The sequence below is a fragment of the Tursiops truncatus genome, chromosome 18 (genome assembly GCF_011762595.2).
Source record: "Tursiops truncatus isolate mTurTru1 chromosome 18, mTurTru1.mat.Y, whole genome shotgun sequence".
NCBI classification, from domain to species: domain Eukaryota; kingdom Metazoa; phylum Chordata; class Mammalia; order Artiodactyla; family Delphinidae; genus Tursiops; species Tursiops truncatus.
The window spans coordinates 50,728,679-50,753,588 of record NC_047051.1 but is presented as its reverse complement, the minus strand read 5'-3'; the positions used below and the strand labels follow the sequence as shown (position 1 = coordinate 50,753,588).

The window sequence follows — 24,910 nt, the reverse complement described above, 5'->3', positions numbered from 1 at the left end:
TTCTCCAGCAATTCTTTGTATTTCAAGAAGTAAAATTCAATACTATCCCCTCTTCCCTTGACCTTGCCTACTTCCCTCCCCTTCCCTATGGCCACTATTTCCACCCCTAGGTGCAGAAAAATCACTATTTGTGGAGAACAGTACAGTATGATTCAATGAAGGTCAGGATCAAAGGAAAAATGGATGAACTGTCATGACCGTGATTTATTCAACTAAAAAGGAAAGGGGAGGGGGCATTCTGGTTGTTACTGACTGAATCCTCTATGGAAGATAATGGCCTCTTACTCTGGGAGAAAGAAAATCTCATCCATTCAGTTCATCTGACCTATAACAAACTCCAAATAAGGTATCTATGAAAACTTGCAAGGTAGGAAAAGGCCATGAACATTACAGTAGCCTAGAGAGTTCTTTGTTTTTCAGAGCCCTTATAAATGTCTGGATTGAAAGTTAAATGAGAACACAAGCTACCCCTCATGTGTGATTTAATGACATAAACACTTTAGAGCTAGGCTGGCAGAAGTCAATTGTACAGTCTACAAATGTAAAGAAACAAGTAAAAAAATATGAAAACAATCCATTGGTATCAAGAATAATTGGGCAAATCACAAAATGGGTGGTGCAGGTATACCAAATTTTCATTTAAGCCCCCCTTGTTCATTTAATTAAGCACAGCTTGGGGGAGCACTTACTCTATATTCTGCACTGTGCTATGACCTATAAATAATTGGTAAGATAAGGGCCCTTCAAAGCATACAACCGAAGAGCTTAGTGTCTCCTACGGAATACCACTGGCAAAACTGGCATTTACACATTACTATAAATTAGAAAAAGGCTGTTGACTTAGGCAAAGCTCTTTTGGTGGCAAGAAACAGAGATTCGCATAGTAAGTTAAGAAAAAGAGTGGAGGGCTTCCCTGGTGGCGCAGTGGTTGAGAGTCCGCCTGCCGATGCAGGGGACACGGGTTCGTGCCCCGGTCCGGGAAGATCCCACATGCCGCGGAGCGCCTGGGCCCGTGAGCCATGGCCGCTGAGCCTGCGCTTCCGGCGCCTGTGCTCTGCAGCAGGAGAGGCCACAACAGTGAGAGGCCTGCGTACCGCAAAAAAACAATAAAAAAAGAAAAAGAGTGGAAAATACTATAAAGACTCAGTGTAACCTCTGAGACAGAGCAGTGGCAGCAACACGGCCAGGGCTGGCCAAGAGCTAGAGCTACAACTGGGAAGCTTTTAGGAACAACGGCTGTTCTCCAGAATTGAAAATCGAGCTATCTTTTCCCCATTGTCTCTAGTTATCCTGCTTCGTGCTGAAGCTCAGCTCTCTCTGCTTATCTCTCAGTTCATGTTGTCGCAAAGTAATTGCCCTATGGCTGCCTTAGCTTCAGCCCCAGAACACTAAGTTTGCATGTCCTTCAATGTCTGGCATGCACACTTGGCCCAAATTGCTGTGTTCCAACTCCAGAATCAGGGCGGAGAGAGTATAATTGGCCCAGCTGAGCACGTGTTTCCCTATAATCCAGTCACCTGTAGTGAGGGATAGAGTCACATATTTTTAAAATCTGTCTTCAGGGGCACACCCCTGTGTGGATGACAGTTCTCCTGGAGGAAATAAGAACTGGACGGGCACCAGAACTTGTCTGAGTATCATGTCCAATCTACAACTTCTAGCAGATATCTTCTTTGATAAATAACTGTTATTAATATGTGGTAGTATGCAGACTCAAGGTAGGCTACACAGAATAAATCTAAGGTATAAATTATTTTAAATAAAGTATATTTAATTTCTTCATCATATAATTTTTCAGGCTACTGCTCAAACTTGAAGTCATCTAAAGATGAAATCTCATGCATTATAAGTTACTAATGGAAACAAACTTATTCTGAAAGATTAGATTATATTTAGGAATAAGATTAACAACTGATGAAGCAGATTATAGTGTTTGCACTTGCTTCCAACTCAAAATGTGTTCATGTGTTCTATAACAAAGAGATTTTTTTTTTTCTATTCTTGGATGCTTTAATGACATATGCTGACATACTTTGTATTCCTGTGTTGACCTAAGACAAATAGACTGCCAGTTATTTCTCCAGGAAAAATGGGTTTATTCCTTATTCAGCAAGGAATTGCAATTCAGAATCTGCAACCATGGAGGTCACATGCTTTTTTCCCTGCACAGCAAGGGAAGGAGAATGCTTTTACAGAGGAAAATAAAGTTGGGAGAGCCATAGTAAACAATTATTCCAGGGCTTTTCATTGGGTGAGTCCTTGCCGGTAAAGAAGGGGAGTCTTTCTTCTTTCTGTTGGGCTTTGCTAGCATAGCAGGGCATGAGAGCTTCTGGTTTCCCAACTCTATTTAACTGAGGTTTTTGTTTATTAATTTTTTACACATGTAACCACTAATTTGAACATATCTGAATACAGTAGTTATCACGGATTATCATAATATTGTAATGACTTTTTGGGGGGCAATGTATTTACATATCTTTCTCTCACTAGTCGGTAACCTTGAGAATAGTGCCTGTAACCTTTAAAAGCTCTGTGCTTTGTGACCACCTAGAGGGATGGGATAGGGAGGGTGGGAGGGATACGTAAGAGGGAGGGGATATGGGGATATATGTATACGTATAGCTGATTCACTTTGTTATACAGCAGAAACTAACACACCATTGTAAAGCAATTATACTCCAATAAAGATGTTAAAAAAAAACAAACACCAGGTTAAAAAAATAAATAAAATAAAATAAGCTACTATAGATAATTATGCTGGCTTATATAGACTTGTTCACTTTTTCCAAACTATGTGTTTTTCCTTATTTATCTAAAGGAGAAAGTATCCAGCAACTTCAATCATCCATGATAGCTATGATCCTAAAAGTCAGGGAGAAAAACACACCTGCCAGTTTTGGTGACACAGAAAGTTAATAAAATACATAAATTCAATGAACTTTGTTTCACTGGAGATGAGTGGAGGTGTTTTCGGTAGCGAGAAGGATCTCAGTCCTTGTCTTCTTTGAAGAAAGAATTCCACAGAGAGACCGAGATTGCAAAGCAGGCACAGAGTTTATCAGAAGCAGAGTAAGTGTGGGAAAGCACACACAGAAGCAGTTTATTCTGGCCAGAAGCAGGAGTTACACACTTGGAGGAAGAGAGTGTGGGCATTCTTGTGAGTGAAGAGTGTGCAATAGGGGCAGTTAGGTTGTTAATATGGGCTTAATCTTCTGGGGTTCAGATGAGGGTGACTCCCCTTTTCTTTCCCCTATAATCGTGTCATCTGCAATCCCTTATCTGGGCTTCCACCAAGCTCCTTTCTTGATCTTTCCCACGAACACCTAAGTGAAAACCACAGGGTGGGGTGTGAGGGAGGAGGTCAAAACGGCAATGCTAATGATATTACAAGGATATTACAATGTGGCCAAAATTACTAGAGGATAACTTGAGACCCCCTCTGCGCATGTGTTGGGCTGGGAAATCTCCTTGACCACAAAAATGACAGAACTGCGGGGAGGGGTGGGGAGGGGGGGTGCTTTGTCTTTCACCCAATCAGGGCTTATAGTCCAACAGTAGTTTATCTCCAAGTCCGTGTGAAACAGGTTGCAGCAGGTCAACCCAAAGCCTATCTATCGCCTACCTCAGAGCGAATGCTCCATAGTTTTCACGGTCAAGAGTTTCTTGCTGAGATGCTACAAAGTTTTTGTTTCACATGCCATTCCTCAGATGCTACAAAGTTTCTGTTTTAGATGCCATTCCTCCATGCCTCATGACCTCATTAAGTGCAAAACAAGGAGGTAGCTTTGCCTTCTGCCTAAGGCTTATGCAGGAGGAGACTGTCCTTGGGCCCGGACCTATCTTTCCTGCCTCAGAGGTATTTCTTCCCTGTTTTACTTATTACACCGTAGTATTATGATTCAAATTATCAGCCTTTTCAGATATTTGAACTGTATTTAAACCTGTTCTGGGTTATAGCCAGGCACTGGGGAAATTAAAAGTCCCCCACAGATGGGAACTTGAGAATCCATATTTAAAAGCTGATTTAGAACATCTAAATTAGATTTTCAAGTGTTAATCAGATTTCACATGTTAAAATAGTTGCTAACAAATAAAAATAGCTTTAATTTTGATATTTTATTCTCCAGTATATCATACCAACTGTAAAATTTTAGCGATAAAAATAAATAATTTGAGAATAGGTTTGTTGTGTAGGCATTTGAGTGAACAACTCACCTGTAAATTAGTTAATGAATAAGAGGCTAGTAACAACTTTCAACAGCAGTAACTTCTTCTCTAAGGAGACAGGCAGTTTTCTTTTTTGAGCTAATCCATTCTAAGTTTAGAAACTGGTTATGGAAAATAGGAAGAGGAATACCAAGTTAAAGTAATCATTGAATATTTTAATTTTCTCATATAGCGAACAACATACATTTCGTATTTGCAATACTATTTACAGTCTGATTATGTAGAATTGAGGGAAAAAAGCAAAGAATATAAATAACTAGAATGGAATTTTATTTTGTTCCATTCTTTTATAAGAAAAACACAAATTAAATTAAGCTGACATCAGGATCATATTAAAAACCCATAGGAGAAGCAATAAATCACACACTATATTCCTTCTCTCCTCTGTCAGCAAAGGACTGTAAAATGACAAGTATTGTTCAAAGGGCATAGAAACCCCAAAAGTGTCTTTTATATAAAAGACATTAAATTAAAATCAGAGTTTTACTCTACAGTACACATTTATTTTTTCCAATATATTTATGAAAATATGGAAATAATACAGGAAAAATGGCTGAAAATGTATCCTTTAGTCTTACTACTTCCTATTAATTATGGTTAATTTTTTGGTGGTATCTTTTCAATATGCTTTCTCTGTCTAGTCTTTGGGGAAAAAAGTACTAATTTTAAGGATACATAAAGCATTTTGTGTCCTGCTTTCGTTGTGCTCCACTTTTTTCACTTAACATTATATCGTGTGTTTTTCATGCTATTCAAAGGCATCACTTTTAATAGCCACATGTTATTTGTTTAAGTGTAGACAAATTTCTTAACTGTGCCTCTATATTTTGACTTACACTTTATTTCCAATTGTTATTATAAATAATACGTGAACATCTTTAGACACAATGTTTTTTCTTTATTTCCTAATGATACGTTCTCAAAAGTGAAATTCCTGGGTCACAGAGATGTTTTAAGTGTTCATGTATTTAAACTAACTCAGCATAGTAAAATGAAGAGACACCTTAACTGAAATCCAGAGATGTGAGTTCTAATCCCAGCATTTTTTCTAAGTTACTTGGTAACTTTGGTCAAATGAGTTCGCTGCTCTGGTCTTCAGTTTCCTCACCTATAGTATAGAGATGACTGAACTAAATTATTTTAGGGTCTTAGGGTTCCTACTTAGGTTATCTATGACTGCATAACAAATCACCTCAAAACCTAGTGTCTTAAAACAACACTCATTCCGTTATTTCTCATGATTCTGTGGGTTGACTGGAGCTCAGCTGTGTGGTTCTTCTGCTGGTCTTGCTTGTAGTTCCTCAGGCAACTTCAGTTAAATAGTGGCTGCATATTCAGTTTCAAAGATGGAATGTCCAAAATGACTTCATTCATGTACCTGGCACCTTGGCAGGGATAGCTAGGCTTAGGTGGGAAACTGGGGCAGCTGGATTTCTTCCTCTCTCTCTGTCTCTCTCTCCCTCTCCCTCTCTATCTTTTTTGGTCTCTATCTCTATTTCCATACAGACTCAGAGTGCCTTCTCTTCATATATCCTTCCCATATAGTATCTTCACGAGGTCTCTCCTTCAGAACAATATGACCTGTTACATGACCGTTCAGGCTTTCGGAAATGCTAACGCATTGTCACTTCTACCCCATTCAATTGAGAAAGCAAGTTACAGGATCAGCTCAGCTTCAATGTGAAGAGGGCAGTATAAGATCTTGAATATTGGGAGGCATGGTTCGTTAGAGGCCATCTTTGGTGAGTAGCTATCACATGGTATGTGACTAGAACAGTGTCTTCCAAGGTCTAGGATATTAATTGTGTGAAGATTGTAATCCATGTGCAGCAAGTGCTATGACAGTCTACGGGTAGCATTAGGGACAGTGTGGTGAGTCTCCATTGTCAAAGATGTTCATTTCACCAGAACACTCAATTCTCAACCCTTCTGGGGGGAAAAAGTGCACTCTGTAATTTTCTCCAAATAATTACACTATGTTCTTTGTGTTGCCAATCTCCACATTTACATGTCAGCCCTCAGCTGCCCAGAAGATATAAATAGATTGAAGCTCCCCATACCCGACCCTAAAGAGAGTACATGGGAGGAGATTCACCCTGTCTGAAAGTAACTGAGTTCCCTCATGTGGAGTTTAGAGGAAGGTGAATCTGACTGGATCTTACTGATTCTCCACATGATTGGGGAAATCAGAAAGAGATTAACCAAAAATGAGTCCCCAGAGTAATGGCAAATGAAACAGCTTTGCCTAGCCTCTCCTAATAAAAGATAAAAACCCTTTCAATAGATTAATTTTGTTACTTGATAGCTGAATGTATACACTAAATTCAATAGAACTGAGACTGCCAGGCTGTGACAAAACCAAACAACAACAAACAGAAAACAAAGCCAGACTCAATAATATTTTATTAATCCTCAATGCCAAATTACACGTGCTCGAGGAGAATATGCTTTTTCTCCCACGCTACGGAAAATAGCAGCTTCTTAAGTCTGTCTCTTAAAACTTAAACATTTGCTCGTTCCCCCCACTGCTTAGCAGTGAGAGCTAAAGCGTCTGGAGCATTTTATTTACTTACATGGCATTTGCCTTGACATTTTCCAAGTAATAATACATAGTAACAGAGACATATGAGGGTTCTGTATCATCCTTTCCCTCAGGGCAAACCAGGCAGGAATAGACCTCTAATGCAAAAATCCACTGAGCAGGATAATAAATAAGAGGGCATAAAATGGGGAAAATAGTTTCCAAATACAATCTTTAAAAAATACAGAAGAGACACTATTCGACCCAACGTGAGGTAAGGGCTCTTCAACTTTCACATTTTAGAGTAGGTTTCAGCCTCATTAGTGGATCCTTTCCCACTCACCAGGTTGCTTCTAAATCTGATAGCACTTTTTTTGTTGTTGTTGTTGTTGGGTTTTTTTGGCTTCAAGAAATAGCAATGGGGCTTCCCTGGTGGCGCAGTGGTTGGGAGTCCGCCTGCCGATGCAGGGAACACGGGTTCGTGCCCCGGTCCGGGAAGATCCCACATTCCGCGGAGCGGCTGGGCCCGTGAGCCATGGCCGCTGAGCCTGCGCGTCCGGAGCCTGTGCTCCGCGGCGGGAGAGGCCACGGCACTGAGAGAGGCCCGCGTACCGAAAAAAAAAAAAAAACAGAAAAAGAAAAAGGAATAGCAATGATTTCTACGGTGCTTTATTAATAAAATGGTACTTGTTCCTAAGTAGTAGCTGAAATATAGAGAGATTTTTAAACAACATAAAAATATGATTATTCAAGCCACGCTTACTTCCTACGAAGCAATTGAGCATTTATTCAACAAATTCCTTGTGATTGCCAGCTCTGTGTGAGACACCACGCTAGGCCGTGGGATTACATGAGGGAACAAGATATGGTTTCTTCCTTGAGGAAACTTTAAAGGCTGCAATAGACCACTAAGCAGGCTAGAGTCCAAAGAAGTGGCATCTAGTCAATCTAAAGGTTCAGGGAAGGATACTCAGAGGTAATATTTAGGCTGAGAGGGGAAAGATGCAGAGAAGTTGTTCAAGGAAGGGGGAGCGGCGGTTGTATATTAGGATTCTACAGAGAAACAGGACATTATACGTATATACATCTTCATGTATATAGAGAGATTTACTATAAGGAACTGACTCATGTGATTGTAGAGGCTGAAAAGTCCCAAGATCTGAAGTTGGACAGCTGGAGACCCAAGAGCCAATACTGTAGTTCCAGTCCATGTCTGAGGGCCTGAGAACCAGAAAAACCGTTCCAGTTGTAAAGCTAGCATGCTCTAGACCCAACAAGAACTGATATTTCTGTTTGAGTCTAAAAGTAGGAAAAGACTGATGGTCCATCTCAACCAATCAGGCAAGAGGAGTGGCCTCTTACTTGAAAGAGGGCCAGTGTTTTGGTTCGATTCAGACCTTCGACTGATTGGATGAGGCCCACCCACATTAGGAAAAGCAGTCTGCTTTACTCAATCTACAAACTCAGATGTTAATCTTATCCAAAAACACCCTCCCAGACACACCTAGAATAGTATTTGACCAAATATCTGGGCAAGCCATGACCCAGTCAGGTTGACACATAAAATGAACCGTCACAGGATACAGTGGTAGAGCAAAAAAAGGTGGCTGTGGAGGCACTGGTCCTCAGGGAGGAGGTTTTTAAGCAAAGGCACAGCAAATGTAGAGGCCCTAAGGGCCAAAGATGGTATTAGAAGGTCTCTAGACTTTTGGGATTCAGAAGCTAACACTTAACAGTTTATACTTCAGGATATTCAATTCTATGCTGAGACTGAGAAAAGAAATCACACATCCTGAAAAAGCCCTATACAGCTTACTCTTGTGTGCATATCCTTCAGCTTTTATATCCTGTATGTGTAACTTGTTTCACCAGCTTGTCCCCCACCTGCTCCTGAAGGACCTTTAGTTTTCCATAGAGTCCACCCAGTATAGTTATTTCTGAAAGTCCTTAGAGGAGAATGAAACTGTCCACATAGATCGGTGTTCGTCAACCAGGGATGATTTTGTTCCCCAGGGGACGTTAGGCTACCTAGCTAATAAGACATATTCAGTTTTCCCACCTGGAGGAGGTGCTACTAGCTTCTCTCCTGTGGAAGCCGGGGATGCAGCTAAATGCTCTTCAATGCGTAGGATGCCCCCATCACAGAGAATTATCTAATCCAAAAGATTCAAGAGGCAAGTGCTGTCAGCCATCACTGGTACTTCTGGGGTGACCCAACAAGTCTAAACATGGAACCTCTTCTTATCTGATATCCCATGTCTGGGGTTTGTTTGGATCTGCTCCACCAGAGCTCAGGACTACAGGCTTCCCTCATTTGCTTTTGGGTGACTTTTACAGAAGAGTTTCAGAAACACTCATCACTGATACTTTATGCCATTGTGGTCTTCTTGCCTCTGACTTCCTCCTGTAGAGTCCATAGCCTTTGTCCCCAGAGGAGCTGCTTGGCCTGATTACCTGCAATTCCCACCAGCAATGTCTCCCAGTGTACACTGTTAAGATGTACAATAATAATTAGCCCTTCAAGGGCATGCATTCCTTAGCAGATTCTGTTCTAAATGTTTTACAGACATTATTTCATTAGGAAAACAATGAGTTTTACTTATTTTACAAATAAAGCTATTAACACTGATAAAAGTCAAGTAGCTTTCCCAACTTGTACTGCTAATTAAAAAAAAAAGAAAAAAAAAATGGAGTTTTAGGTTGGAACCAGTTCTATCTGACTCCTAAACTGTGTTCTCAATCAATGAACTAAACTGCATGAAACTCAGGTGACCAGACTCCATGGTTGACAGTGGCTTTGCCCTTTGTCCATAGTGAGACCCTTCTCACATTCCCTATTTTCTCACCCTAAAAGAGATCCAGCTTAACAAAACATAAGCAAATAATGCAAGTTTTGGGGAAAATAGGGAAAAGTTTTCAGTGTAATATTTTAAAATATTTATTTAAACCACATTTGTTCTTTCAAGGCCCCTTTCCAATCCAAGTATCTCTCCATCTCCTTAACTCTATACCCATCTGCCAACAAACACACAATCCTTATCATTTCTTTTGTTGTACTGAACAATTCAGCTTTCACTCTCAGTTTGGAAACCCCAACAAGTAAAAAAAAAAAAAGGAAAGGAAAGACAATCAGAAGTTAGCTGTTCCTTTCCACCTTAAAAAACATGTCATCTGTTGTTTCCGAAGACTGACTCTTGGGAGTTTCTGTGTCAGAACTTCTATGAAAGTCTTCATTCAAAAAAGAAAAAGAAAGAAAGAAAGAAAGAAAGAGAGAGAAGAGGAAGGAAGGAAGGAAGGAAGGGCGGGAGGAAGGAAGAAAATCCCTGCATAGGTTTGAGGGAATAGGGGAGGTTCTATCGCTAAGAAAATAAAAATTCTCTGTCATGGGCTTCCCTGGTGGCGCAGTGGTTGGGAGTCCGCCTGCCGATGCAGGGGACGCGGGTTCGTGCCCCGGTCTGGGAGGATCCCACATGCCGCGGAGCGGCTGGACCCGTGAGCCATGGCCGCTGAGCCTGCGCGTCTGGAGCACCGCAATGGGAGAGAGGCCACAACAGTGAGAGGCCCGCGTAACCGCAAAAAAAAAAAAAAAAAAAAAAAAAAAAAATTCTCTGTCATTGATAAGTACATAATTTAAGCAGCCTCTGGGTTCGCTTTCAAGATTTGCTTTACTTGAGTGCAAGAGCCTTAAGGAATAATGGTAGTCATATGAGCTACTACTATTATGTGCCAGGCATCAAGGTAGCTCATTCATTTAATAAAGGGGTCAGCAAACTACAGTCCAGAGGCCAAGTCCGGTCCATTGCCTGTCTTTGTATGGCGCACAAGCCATACATAAAAATAGCCTTTAAATTTTTAAATAGTTACATTTTAAATGGTATGCAGTTATTTACATACTATCCTCAGTTCTGCCTCTTGGCCAATCCCTGACTTAAATCAACCATTGTGAAAAGTAGAAACTGTCATTATCCCCATTTTATAGGTGAGAATACTGAGGCTTAGAGTGGTTAAGTGATTTATCTAAGGTCACAGAAGTGGAAAGTGGCAAATCCAGGATTTCAACTTACATTTTCTCATTCCAAAGCCACCATTTCTAACTACCATACAATCCAGTGATGTCCCTGTCCCCATGGCCTGGAGCCAAGAACATGTGTATTTTGATAAGGTGAAATATAGTTTGAAGCAAGAGGTGGGTTCTTGCTTTGACTGGGCAGCCTGCCATCATCCCGGTGCAGCACCACCAATGTGCTCCTCTGGAGGTGCCCACGGCATTGCTGCCGGACTCATCAGCATGTCTGTCACACAGGGTTCTGCACCTGGCGGAGAGAGAACCCCTTTCTCAGAAAAGTAGAAGAATCAAAGCAGCGCTCCTCGTGCCCTGAGGGGCACAAAGTCTCACAAAGTTCCTACTGAAACAGCCCCACAGCCCTCGCAGGATGCGGACATGATTCCGTGAGCATCTGGGTTAGGAGATAAATGGATGAAGCCAAATCTCACGCTGTATTTGGAATTGGCCCTCTTTGCTGAGAGCTAAGGCTTTTTTTTTTTTTTAAACTGGGTATCTTGTCTGCCTGTGAGAAGTCCTTTCTCAGGAAGTTCTCCAGTCTGTCACGCAACGTCCCCTCACCAAGTCCAGACACAACCACAGCGCAGGGCTGGGCTGAAGGAGCTAAGCTTGGACCACCGTTTCCCTATAATGACTAGGGAAACATCAGGGAAATGTGACAAATGAGCATGTATATCAAGAGAATATAATGATAGACTCCAGTGCATTTTTTTTTTGCTTTTTTCCTTTCCCTGTAGAGTTGAATAGAAAAATACATTTCCCAGTGGAGGAAGCTCATTATAAAATAAGATTCATCCTCGAATATTCCTTTCTCCACAGTCACAAGGTTGTCCCAAAGAGGTGACATAAAGTACTGCTCCTGATCATGACTCTGGACTACCTGAGTTCAAACCCCAGCTCTGTGGCTCTGGAATAATTCAACCGTCTGTCTCCCTACATGTAAAATGGGGACAGTAATAGTGCCTGCCTTATCCGTCATTGTACTGATCATAAATGTAAAGCGCTCAGAATCATGTACATAGGCACTAGCTATGGCGTTAAATGCATCCCACCCTCAAATAACTCACAGCTTCAATCTTTCAGGGTAAAATAAGGCTTTCCCACAATTTTCACTTAGTGTTCAATTATGTTTTTCTGAGACAGAAAAGTATACTAGGTTCTCTAAAATACATAATAATAATCAATATGAGTTCTGAAAGGACATTACTTTAAAGCAAAAGTGTTTTAAAAAGAAGTGTTTAGAAAGCATATATGAAAAAATCAGCTATTATAATGATATAAAGTTATATGCAATGCACTGTAATTTTTCATCTTTAGAAACTTCAAAGCAAGTTATATTTTGACATAAGCTTAATAGAGATCTCTCTCCTTTCCTCGTGCTTTTTTCCAAATAATTATGGATTCTGGCTTCTTTTCTATTAGTGTAATTTAAAATATCAAGGTATAAAACATAAATAAAAAGATTGAGTTTCTTTGTTCTCTGGATTTTTGCTTTAAAGACAGAGGATAAGACTAAAGAGTTACAAGGATAGAATTTCACTTGCTACTACCTGGCTGAGAAAAGCCTGAATGTGCTGGTGTGATCGGGTGGTCCCTAGGGGCCACCCACTCAAACCAGACTAAAGAGAGCAAGAAAGGAAAGAAAAGAAGGAAAGAGACACTTGTCCTTTTGAGTCCCCCACCATCTACATGTTCTCTCTGTAGCCCTTCTCAATGGGCTAGGTCTTCTTCTTCTTTATTTTTTAAATTGAAGCATAGTTGATTTACAATGTTGTTAGTTTCTGGTGTACAGCAAAGTGATTCACTTTTATAGATATATATTCATTATATATTTCAATATACATATTCATTTTCATATTCTTTTCCATTATAGTTTATTACAAGATATTGAATATAGTTTCCTGTGCTATACAGTAGGTCTTTGTTGCTTATGTATTTTATATATGGTAGTTTGTATCTGCTAATCCCAAACTCCTAGTTTATCCCTCTTCCACTCTTTCCCCTTTGGTAACCATAAGTTTGTTTTCTATGACTGTAAATTTGTTTCTGTTTTACAAATAAGTTCATTTTTTATTATCTAGGTCTTCTTTTCCTTTACGCTTCAGCTCTATCTCCTAGCCAACTTAAAGTCCTTCTGTCTTATATTTTAGGACCTGAAGGTCTTATACTCTGAAAGATAAAAATTTTTAAATATAATTATTATAGCTCACTCTTGGAAATAGAGAGCCTTACCCACCCCCCAAATTAATCTCCAGTGGCAGAACTCTGCCACGTGGCAGGCAGTGGGAAAGCTACTTCAGGGAAGGGGCACCCCTCAGATGATTGTGATGGCTTCCCCGGTCATCTGTTCTGGTGAACACTGAGCTGGCTGCAACACCTGGGTTACTGAGAGGATGAAGCAATAGGAGAGAAAAAGAGCTTTATTTTTTGCTTAGCATACATAACATGTTTCTTACTCCTCTAATGGGACGTTTGAGAAGAGGGTATGCTTCATCCATGCAGTGACTGGGGATGAGCCAGAGTGGAGAGGGGGAGTTGATGATTATCTAGTATGTATTTAAGTTCATTTTATTGTCAAGAACTTTGCATCTATTGCATTAAAAAAGAAAAGAGAAACTTGCATCTTTTCTCTCTTTGCAGTTGTTGTAGCTGGATAATGGTCATATAATTTTAAACTTAAATTTTCATCTTTAATTTATTTTTCTATTTTATTTAACACAGTCAGATTTTTAAAAACAACATCTGTAACCCATCACATGCCCTTTCAAGGATTCTGCTTAAGGAAGAATACTAAACTTGATGTATTTTAAAAACTTTACTATACATTAAAATACAGACTTTTAATAGAAGTATAGTTGCTTTACAAAATATTATGTTAGTTTATACTGTACAGCAAGTGAATCAGCTATACGTATACATATATCCCCTCTTTTTCGGGTTTCCTTCTCATTTAGGTCACCACAGAGCACTGAGTAGAGTTCCCTGTGCTCAGTAGGTTCTCATTAGTTATCTATTTTATGCATCGTATCAATAGTGTATATATGTTAATCCCAATCTCCCAATTCATCCTACCTTGCCCTTTCCCCTTGGTATCCATACATTTGTTCTCTACGTTTGTGTCTCTATTTCTGCTTTGTAAATAAGATCGTCTATACCAATTTTTTCAGATTCCACATATATGCATTAATATATGATATGTGTTTTTCTCTTTCTGACTTACTTCACTCTGTATGATAGTCTCTAGATCCATCCATGTCTCTACAAATGACCCGATTTCATTCCTTTTTATGGCTAAGTAATATTCCATTGTATATATGTACCACATCTTCTTTATCCATTCCTCTGTTGATGGACATTTAGGTTGCTTCCATGTCCTGGCTATTGTAAATAGTGCTGCAATGAACATTACGGTGCATGTGCCTTTTTTTAATTTATTTTTTTATAAATTTAGGGATGGTGAAGCATGCCAACTTTTTTAAAAAATTCATTTAGTTGTTTATTTTTGGCTGTGTTGGGTCTTCGTTGCTGTGCGAGGGCTTTCTCTAGTTGTGGCGAACGGGGTTCACTCTTCATCACGGTGCGTGGGCTTCTCGCTGTCATGGCCTCTCTTGTTGTGGAGCACAGGCTCCAGATGCGCAGGCTCAGTAGTTGTGGCTCACGGGCCCAGTTGCTCCGCGGCATGTGGGATCTTCCCAGACCGGGGCTTGAACCTGTGTCCCCTGCATTGGCAGGCAGATTCTCAACCATTGCGCCACCAGGGAAGCCCGCATGTGTCTTTTTGAATTATGTTCTTTTTCTGGGTATATACCCAAGACCCGGCTCTACCCAACTGCCTGCAGGCTCCAGTGCTGAATGCCACACACTAAACAACAAGCAAGGCAGGAACACAAGCCTGCCCTCCACAGACAGGCTGCCTAAAGTCGTACTAAGCCCACAGACACCCCAAAACACACCACTTGATGCAGCCCTGCCCATCAGAGGGACAAGATCCAGCTCCACTCACCAGAACACAGGCACCAGTCCCACCCACCAGGAAGCCTACTGGACCAACCTCTCCCACTGGGGGCAGACACCAGAAGCAAGAGGAGCTACAACCCTGCAGCCTGCGGAAAGGAGACCTCAAACACAGTAAGTTAGACAAAATGAGAAGACAGAGAAATATGTTGCAGACGAAGGAACAAGATAAAAACCCACAAGATCAAATAAATAAAGAGGAAATAAGCAAGCTACCTGAAAAAGAATTCAGAGTAATGATAGTAAAGATGATCCAAATCTTGGAAACAGAATGGAGAAAATACAAGAAACGTTTAACAAGGCCTAAAAGAACTAAAGAGCAAACAATGAGGAACAACACAATAAATGAAATTAAAAATTCTCTAGAAGGAATCAGTAGCAGAATAACTGAGGCAGAAGAACAGATAAGTGACCTGGAAGATAAAATAGTGGAAATAACTACTGCAGAGCAGAATGAAGAAAAAAGAATGAAAAGATTTGAGGACAGTCTCAGAGACCTCTGGGACAATGTTAAACACACCAACATTTGAATTATAGGGGTCCCAGAAGAAGAAGAGAAAGAGAAAGGGTCTGAGAAAATATTTGAAGAGATTATAGTCAAAAACTTCCCTAACATGGGAAAGGAAACAGTCAATCAAGTCCAGGAAGCACAGAGAGTCCCATACAAGATAAACCTAAAATACAGATTTTTAAAAAAAGAATATAAAGCTGAAAGTGTGTCTATGACTAACAATGTTTTAGGGGGAAAAAAAACTTATCTCAAGGCCATTAAACATTAAATATTTTATTCTTGTAAATTCTTTAGGCACTCAACTTTCCCTCTTAACCAGAGAAATAAAAACAGAAATATTTTGTAAAAACACTGTGACATTATGAACCAAGGCATTCAATAGCCATAGTTAAATAGATAGTTCACAACTTTGACTCTTTTGAGCACAATAAAGCTTTCAAAAAAATTTTATCTAGCATCACATTCATTGCATTTTCCCTAAGCTACAAAAATATGTGTGGTGTATAAAATACATCACAATGCTAAATATGAGCTCTGGAAAGATATTACTTTAAATCAGTGTGGCAATCCAGAGTGTAGCTGCAGGACTAGCAACAGCTGGCCACAGCTGAAGATTCCGATCCTCCCAAAGCCAATGCCTGGAGAACTAGGAGGGCAGTCATCAGCAAGAGGGAGGCGTCTCAGAACAAGAGATCCAGCCTGTGTGGTGGGATTTGGGGGATGCCGCCAGGACCTTTTTAGGTAGGAGTGACTTTGGCAATAGCAAGGAGTGATCCTACAGGTAGAGAGAGGTACTAGGAATATTAGTAACAAGATTGGAATCTAATTTCCATACATGGACATTATGGTTCCCAGAAGGAGGCACAAACCTAGTTTCCAATACTGGGTCAAAAAGTAATATTGGATGACAATAAGAATGACCTTGTAACCCAGACCCTCTGAAATTCTTCCTCAATGAGGTTAAGGTAAGTCTTAGAAATATGAGTGGAGTTGGATTGCAAGTAACAATTAGTGGCCTCAGTTACAAGAAGAGGCAGGTGTCATGTTGAAAACTTGTTAAAATCTGATGGTGAAAACTTAGATGAAAGTGTAATTCTGTTTATCACTGGGGAATGGGAAAGATGGTGTTGGGTGGGGAGTTTCTCAGAATGAGCAGAATTGAGATAAGAAAGGAAGGGAGGGAAAGGGCGTTCCAGGTGGAATGACTAACATGTTAAGTTGCTGTTGAGGAAGAACACGTTTCATTATGTGGTTTATAAGGGGTGAGAAGAGAGATGAGTAGGAGTGTGGGCCCAAATACTGATAGGCCTGGGGTACCATTTTGAGGAATTTGAGGAAGTTGTACATGAGGAATGATGAGTAAGCAAAGGGTTGAGAGGAGAAATTTGTGGAATCAGAATGGGCCCAATAATGACATGTTTTGGATGCCATTTTGAGAAACTTAAACTTTATTCTATAGGCACTGGTTGGCATTAAATATTCAAGAGGGGACTAAATGGACTTAACTCTTTTTTGGAAGATAACTTTGGAGATGGTGTGAGGAATTTGCATTCTGCTACAGGCGAGAAGTAATAAGCTCTCGAACTAGGGGTGCAGTAGCATGAATTATTTGAAGAAAATTATTTGAAGCTTTTAGAAAATATGTATCATTTGGTGAAAGTTTGAATATGGAGATAAATCAAAACAGTTAAAATTCAGGGAGAAAAACATCTGTTCCCAAATTCTGCCCCAGAATTTCCCAGGTGCTGTGATGTACCACTGAGACTTAGATTAGTAGCTCTTGGGAGGGACTTGAGCATTTCCATGTTGAACAATGGTTTAGGAACAGTAAGTACATACATCTCTCAGGGTCTGACAAATCACGTAGATAGAAAAGACATGGGGAGAAATTTCTTGACCTAGATAGAGGGTACATTGCTGTGTTCTATTTGTGATATTATTGAAATGTTTACTTGCTATTTATACACTTTTCTCTATGTATTTTTAGCTTCAGTTAAAGATGTAAAATGGGTAGAGTATTAAATAACAAAGTAAGAATTTAAATTAATATTTAATTTTAAAATGTTAACAATATTTGATTCTATTAATGAAAAGAAAGATATTTATATGGAAAATGGTATCTTACAAATATTTAGAATTCATCTCCTTTTCAAGTATTATTTGAATATTTTCAAACATTAATTTTATATAAGGCCACCATGAAACTATCAATAAACTGCCTCTTTAATCCCCTCAAAAAAGAAAACATGAAAAACATATTCTTTCACTTCAATACAAAATGAAACTAGAAATTAATAACAAAAATAAATGTATAGTTTTAAATGGTTTTGTTTTTAAAAATGAAAAGTTAATGAGTTAAGTATTCAGTGCAAGAAGTTGCAAAAGGGAAGACAAAGATATGTTAAGGGGAAGACAGTTATCAGTGAATTTAGAAACAAAAAAAAGAAAAGGAAGAAAGATCTATGTAAATGAAATAGTGTTTTTATAGTTATCTGTTCCTGCATTAACATAAATGGCTCGGCAGAGTTTCACCAAATTAAAAAGTACGTAGTTTCCAAATAATATACACCACCAAGAATGAACCCTATGTTCAAGTACAAACTTCGGGTGATTATGAGGTGTAAATGTAGGTTCCTCACTTGTAAAATATTTGTAAAAATTTAAATTTAAATTGGGTGCCATATGAGCACTTCACTGCGTCAGGCATTCACTCCCCAGAGCACTTGAGATACAAGGGGGGCAAGAGGCCCACGTGACTACAGATTAGAAAAGAAATGCTTTGAGTATTAAGGTACCATGGAAAGACACAGCAAATAGTGGTGCAGAGAGGCACTTTTTGGTGGTGATAAAAATGTTCTATATCCTGATTGTACTGGTGGTTACACAACTGCATACATTTGTCAAAACTCCTCAAATTTGCACTTAAAATAGGTAAATCTTATTCAATATAAATTATTCCTCAATAAAACTAATTTTTATGTGTCTACTTAAAGGGATAGTTTCTATAACAATGGATTTTTTTCCTATATGCCAAATAGCTAAATAAATTATGGTATATCTTTTAGTCACTGAAATTTTATCAGCCCAAACTGAGATTTTTTTTTTTTTTGAAGAATTTTAGTTGAAAAGGTGAAAAAACAAACAAAATAATGCCTATAAAACATGATCCCAATTTTTAGGGAAAAAAAAAAATGTATATATGTGTGTGTGTGTCTGTGTGTGTATGTATATGTATATACATACATATGTATGTATATGTATGTATACATGTATGTATGTATACATACATACGTATGTATGTATATGTATATACACATATATATACATATTTGAAGGAAGGAAAAACAAAAGCAGCATTAATAGTTCTTGCCTAGTGTGACAGTATGAACATTGATTATAATTTTTTTCATTTGTTTTTCTATGTCTTTCCAACTTTATATAATGTGTTTGTAGTACTATGTTAAACAGAAATAAATGAACACAATTGTTAAAAAGCTTTTCGAGAACCTCTAGCTTACAAATTGAAAATAAAATGCTTTATAATGCTATACAATTCTCTCCACCCACCAGCCCTGGCCTTTGGGCTCCCTCTCACTCCCTCAGAAATTGTGTCCCTTCTCTGTTGACTGGACTCTCTCTCAGGCTTCCAAGCCTTCATGTGTACTCTTTGCTTTTGTGGGGAAATGCTTGTTCTCACACCTTATCCATCTCAGGCCTTCCAGTCCCCCTTTAAGAGCCACCTCAAATGTTCCCTCTGTGCTTCCTCCACAGAATTTTCCACTTCCAACTCTTAGCCACACTGTCACACTACACCAAAGAGGATCATGTGTGCCTTTTTCTGTATTAATTAGAATGGGCCAGGCTGAATGTGATAATAACAACCCCCAAATCTCAGTGGTTCAACACAGCAAAATCTTGCATCTCCCACATGTTTCACGTCCCACATGAATTTTCAGGAAGCTTTGCTATACGGTCTCTCAGGAACTCAGGATGGAAGTCCACCATCTTGTAGCTGTACCCAGTGGCACAGAACAATGCCAAAGACCCACAAGTGACCACAATCCAGAAGTGACACATATCACTACTGCCCACATTTCATGACCTGTAAGGTGACTGAGAAGTTTGGGAAAATACACAGTGAGCTTTACTGTCTCTACCACACCCCCATCACTCAATGAGTTCTCAAAAGATAGGGACTATTCTGTGTTCAACTTTGTATTCCCTGCACAGAATGCAAGGCCTGGCTTTTGGTAGATTAGTAGACGCTTGATAACCCCTTGATGAATGAATATATGAATGAAGGTGTGTTGTGTGGTTTTAAAAATAATGTATAAAAGGACGTTTAGTGTCCCTGCCTGAGAGAAGCCTAAATCTGGCAAGAAATAGTAAACATTAGCACATAACTAAGCATTGATCTATATGGTACAGAACCCAACTTTAATAGATAGAGATCTATTGATTTAACTGTACACTTCAGAGAGAATAAGTAGAATTTGGACAAAGGGAAAAAGGGATGTTTTGAGGAAGGAGTAATTAAATAGGTAAAGAGAGAAAGGTAACAATGGTCATAGTAAACCTGTGTTTCATTGGGAAATGACCATGGTGTGCTGAATAATGACACCCCCTCCCCCAACAAAGATGTCCATTTCGTAATTCCCAGAACCTGTGAATGTGAGCATGAATGGCAAAAGAGACTTTGCAGATGTGCAGATGTGTATAAGTTAAGGATTCTGAGATGGGGAGAGTATCCAGACGGGCCCAATGATGTCATCACAAGGGTCCTTGGAAAAGGAGGGTAGGATTTCAGAGTAAGTAGTAGATGGGATGACAGAAGCATGAGTTGGGAGTGACATAAGGAAGGGCCAAGGAACACAGGCAGCCTGTGGAAGCTGAAAGAGGCAAAGAAGTGGATCAGTCCAAGAAGCCTCCAGAAGGAACAAACAATTTGACTTTAGCTTAGTGAGACTGACTTCAGACTTCTGACCTCCAGAACTGTAAGAAAATAAATCTGCATTGTTCTAAGCTACTAAGTGTGTGGTAATGTGTTATGGAAGCCACGGAAAATTAATTCACTGACCAATCTGGCTAGCTAATACAAGGTTGCTCCAAAAATAGAATTAAATTATATAGGTTGGATTAAGAAAGACCTGTACAAAGAACGAAACCAATGAGAACAGAAAGAAAAATTCGCATTGTGGCACACAAGTTGGCACTGAGCCCTTGGTGCGCTCCCAAGTGTTCCTCTATTTAATTCTTCTACCGAGCTGCAGGGAGGTTGGCATCTCCATTCTGTAAATGAGAAGATGGAGGTTCTGAGAGGTTGGGTCACTTACCTAATGATCACATGAGTAATAAGTGGAGGATTCAAGATTTGAACTCAAGTCTGTCTGACTCAAGACAAGATAGAAAACAAGAAGACTTTATATTCACATCAGTGTAATATAGATAAATATGACATGTAAAATTATTTCCTAAGCAGTATTTCAACTGATCATTATAATAATCCCGTGAGGGAGTCAGAGCAGGTTTTATTGTTTATATTTTGCAGATGATTAAACCAAGATTGAAGTTAATGAGTTGTGCAAGGTCACAGGCTGTAAAGTGGCCACGCTCAGAGCCACTTCTGTAAAGTGAAGGAGATCTGTATGCAGGTGCTAACTGTGGCACACCGTGGCTGTAAGATTCTTGTTTCTGGAACAGCCAGCTAGTGTAACTTCCGAGTACAAGGTGATGGCAGTTCTTTCAAGGAAGAATTGCTAGGACTTGGTGACAAAGCATAGTACAAAATGCTGGAGAATAGAATAAGGAGATCTCTCAACAGGCACAAGAGAGAAGGTACTCTAGTTGAAATACACTTCAGGTATTGATCTTGACCTGACACGTAAGAGATGCCTCATGAATATCTGTTGAATCAATTGAAAGGTCCATTAAGAAGTTACATAATCAGAATTGGGGAGGGAGAGGCAGGCTTGGCCCATAGTTTTAAGAATCATAAGGATAGAAATGGAAGTTAGTGTCATAAAGATGGGTGAGCTTTCTGAGAGAGTAGCTACAGAAAAGACAGTCCGCCTCACCAGATAGCATGATTCCCCGGGTTTGGAAAGTCCTGTGTGTTCTAGAGACCTCCTATTAAAATGTAGAGCAGCTGGTAAGCTGACAGGGGTTTAATCGGTATCAGCCAACACCTCGGAGAGACTTTGCTTCCCACTATAATAGGCTACTTAACAGTGTTAGGGTAGAGAAAGAAGCTTCTGGGAAGTTAGGGTGTGAGTTGTGAAAGAAACCTGAATGAGATGTGAATGTGAAGAAAACAAACCAAAGTAATTTCTCAGTTCTGCCCAGGACAGGCGTGCTCTTAAGTAGAAGAAAACCAAGGAATTTTATCAGAATTTTTATGATAACTACTATTCTGGTTTATTTTAGTCAGCATTCAGTTCTCCTCACAGTGTCAACTATATCTTTAAAAAGGAATGACTTCCTTTTCATGGCTGAGTAATATTCCATTGTATATATACACCACATCTTCTTTATCCACTCGTCTGTCGATGGACACTTAGGTTGCTTCCATGTCCTGGCTATTGTAAATAGTGCTGCAATGAACATTGTGGTACATGACTTTTTTGAATTACAGTTTTCTCATGGTATATGCCCAGTAGTGGGATTGCGGGTCATATGGTAGTTCTATTTTTAGTTTTTTAAGGAAACTCCATAGTGTTTGTAGAGACATGGATGGACCTAGAGTCTGTCATACAGAGTAAAGTAAGTCAGAAAGAGAAAAACAACATATTAACGCATATATGTGGAATCTAGAAAAATGGTACAGATGAACCTATTTGCAGATCAGGAATAGAGACGCAGACGTAGAGAACGGATGTGTGGACACGGTTGTGGGGGAAGCAGGGGTGGGATGGACTGGGAGATTGGGATGGACATATATACACGACCATGTGTAAAACAGATGGCTAGTGGGAGCCTGCTGTGTAGGGCAGGGAGCTCAGCTCTGTGCCCTGTGGTGACCTAGATGGGTGGGATGGGGGGGAGGGGGGAGGGAGGCCCAAGAGGGAGGGGATACGTTTATACATATGGCTGATTCACTTCATTGTACAGCAGAAATTAACACAACATTGTAAAACAACTATACCTCAATAAAAAATAAATTTAAAAAAAGGAACGAATTCTTTAGCTCTTCAAGATGAACAGAGAATTTGAGTTCCTTCCATCTTGGAAGTGAATTCTGGGTCCAGCCTTGCTTACTGCTTGAAAATAAGAGAAGTCACCATGTGCCCGTTCATGTACCTTGTATACATCACTACAACTCTTGTTACAACCTGTCATACATGCATGAAGACCATGCTTACTTACAGAGGCCAAGGCTCTGGTTGCACAACTGGTAGGGGTGAAGTCAGGACAAAGGTGTTGAATTCCAAAGCCCCAGGAATGCTCTCCCTCAAGGGTGTGGGCTTTTTATTATTTTTTTTAATAAGTTGAGTCCAGCTATAAAGAGAAAATGAGAGAAATAAGAGACTAGAATACATTTCTATACCCGCCAGCATCTGCTATCCAGCCTAGCACATCATAGTTGCCTATTTATTTGTTGAATTGAATAGGTAAACTTCTGGGCAACTTCAAGCCCTTCCAAACTCTGCTGTGATAATAACAGATCTACAAAAATGGTTTGGTTAATGAAATCTTGAGCACAAATTCTCATTCTGACAAAATCCACAAATTTCTCACTCTGTAGTTCCTTTTGAATCGATTTATAAGAACACCTTGCCCTACAGATTATCTTGCAAGGGAGAGGGCCCACGCAGCCTCAGTGGACTTTAAGGATTTGGTTATTATTTTTATTTATTATCTGTAGAGTTCAGAAAATATGTATGTATTTAGTGCCAACCAAATATCTACTCTTTGCTCTAAGCAGCTACAGCCTCAACTAGGAAAAGAAAACGTATCAGGCCCCAGATACAATACCCACAGGAGTGGCTAAATGTCAGAGGTGCAGGCCTAATTATTATTTATTTATTTTTCTGGCTCTGCTGTGGGAAACTTGGGTCTCAATTCCTCTGAGTCTCAGAATCACAATCTTCAGGAAGAGATTCAGCCACGCCTCTTGTCCTAATCCCTAACTTAGCTCAGGAAACCAATAAGCTACAAAAGGACATGCCAGGATGTTTTCCTAACCCTCAGTAGAGACTCACAGGCAAGAGTGTTATTCATCCCCGTGTCCCTCCTTCCATCCTCCCTGGGGTTAATACATCTGACAAGGTGTCAATATATCCCCACATATGTTCTTCATTTTAATATAAAAACGATAATACTCTATCCCTGAATCAAAACAGAGGTGTTTGAAACTCACTGATGCTGGGAAGGGTATTGTCGACAAAAGAGAAGAAACAAATTGTAAGGAGTCACAACAGTTGAAAAGTGATTTTCTCTCAGGTAACATTTCTCAAGCAGCAAAAAAAGGTTTAGTTCCTATGCAGAATTCCAAAAAGAATACAAAAAGAACACTTAAAAGCTTCTTAGCAATGATCTCAAAGCCATAAAAGAGACTTTGTGTACAAGACCCTAGGAAAAGAATAGAATTTATATTTCAATATTTGTCATTTAAAAGAGATGCTGTTTTTAAAATAATGAACCACTGACATTTGAATGTTGGCACAATGTGCTAAAAATGCACTCTGAATATTTGAGAGAAAAAGATGATTGGGAAGGCTACACTTTCCCCTTAATGCAAAACGTATGTGCTTTTAAAATAAATTTGTATTTTAATTTTTAAAATGTATTTCTACTGTGTCTAGATTTTGTTTTATGAGTCATTTCACTTTTGCAATATTTTGAAACCCTTCTTTTTAAAAACCAGGTGGTCAACTGTTTTAGAATGACAAAATTCAAAGGAAAACTTTAAGCTTTAAACCTCAAATCTATAAAGTTCAGTAGACTTTTTTGCAACTCAAAAAGTGTGGCAGTATATGATAGTCACCCTTCAAATTCCTAACTTTAGGAAAACTGTTTTATTATGTGATCCTATTCTCTCTCTCTCTCTCTCTCTCTCTCTCTCTCTCTCTCTCTCTCTCTCTCACACACACACACACACACACACACACACACACACACACACACACACAGCCATACACAGTTCCAACTTCTATTATATTCTATGTATATATATGAATATATCTAACTACTCTTACCTGTAATCCAGATTTTCTTTCTGACAAATGTCTTTAATAAAGTCTTGGAAACTATATGTGATAAGAGGGATACTGAGCTGTGATAAAAGTAGTTTTAGTCAAAAGGAAATTACCCAAAATTATTCCTTTCCATTCACATTACTAACCTGCAAATTTGCTATCTGTCTGTACATGATCAAGAAATCTAATTTTGGTCAGGTGATTATCAACCTGGTGTTAAATCAAAATTGCATATTTGGGAAGGGGGAGAGATGTTACAGTTATGTTCAAGAACAATTATAATTATAATACAAGCTTTCTATGTATGGACAATCAGATTATGCTTTGACCAGGGTTTTGCTTAACAGATTTTTAAAAACATTTCTTTACTTGTTTTTGTG

General features: G+C 39.2%; 1 long non-coding RNA gene across 1 annotated transcript in view; it reads right to left on the bottom strand.

Annotated features, from left to right (window-relative positions):
* Positions 1 to 2,834: 2,834 nt before the first annotated feature.
* LOC141277053 (uncharacterized) overlaps positions 2,835 to 24,910 on the bottom strand; it is a 45,894-nt gene continuing 23,818 nt past the window's right edge. The window contains exons 2-4 of the long non-coding RNA XR_012327722.1: positions 22,699 to 22,830; positions 4,216 to 4,328; positions 2,835 to 3,323 (exon numbers count right to left, since the gene is read on the bottom strand). This is a non-coding gene — a long non-coding RNA (uncharacterized lncRNA). The remainder of the gene's footprint in view (positions 3,324 to 4,215; positions 4,329 to 22,698; positions 22,831 to 24,910) is intronic.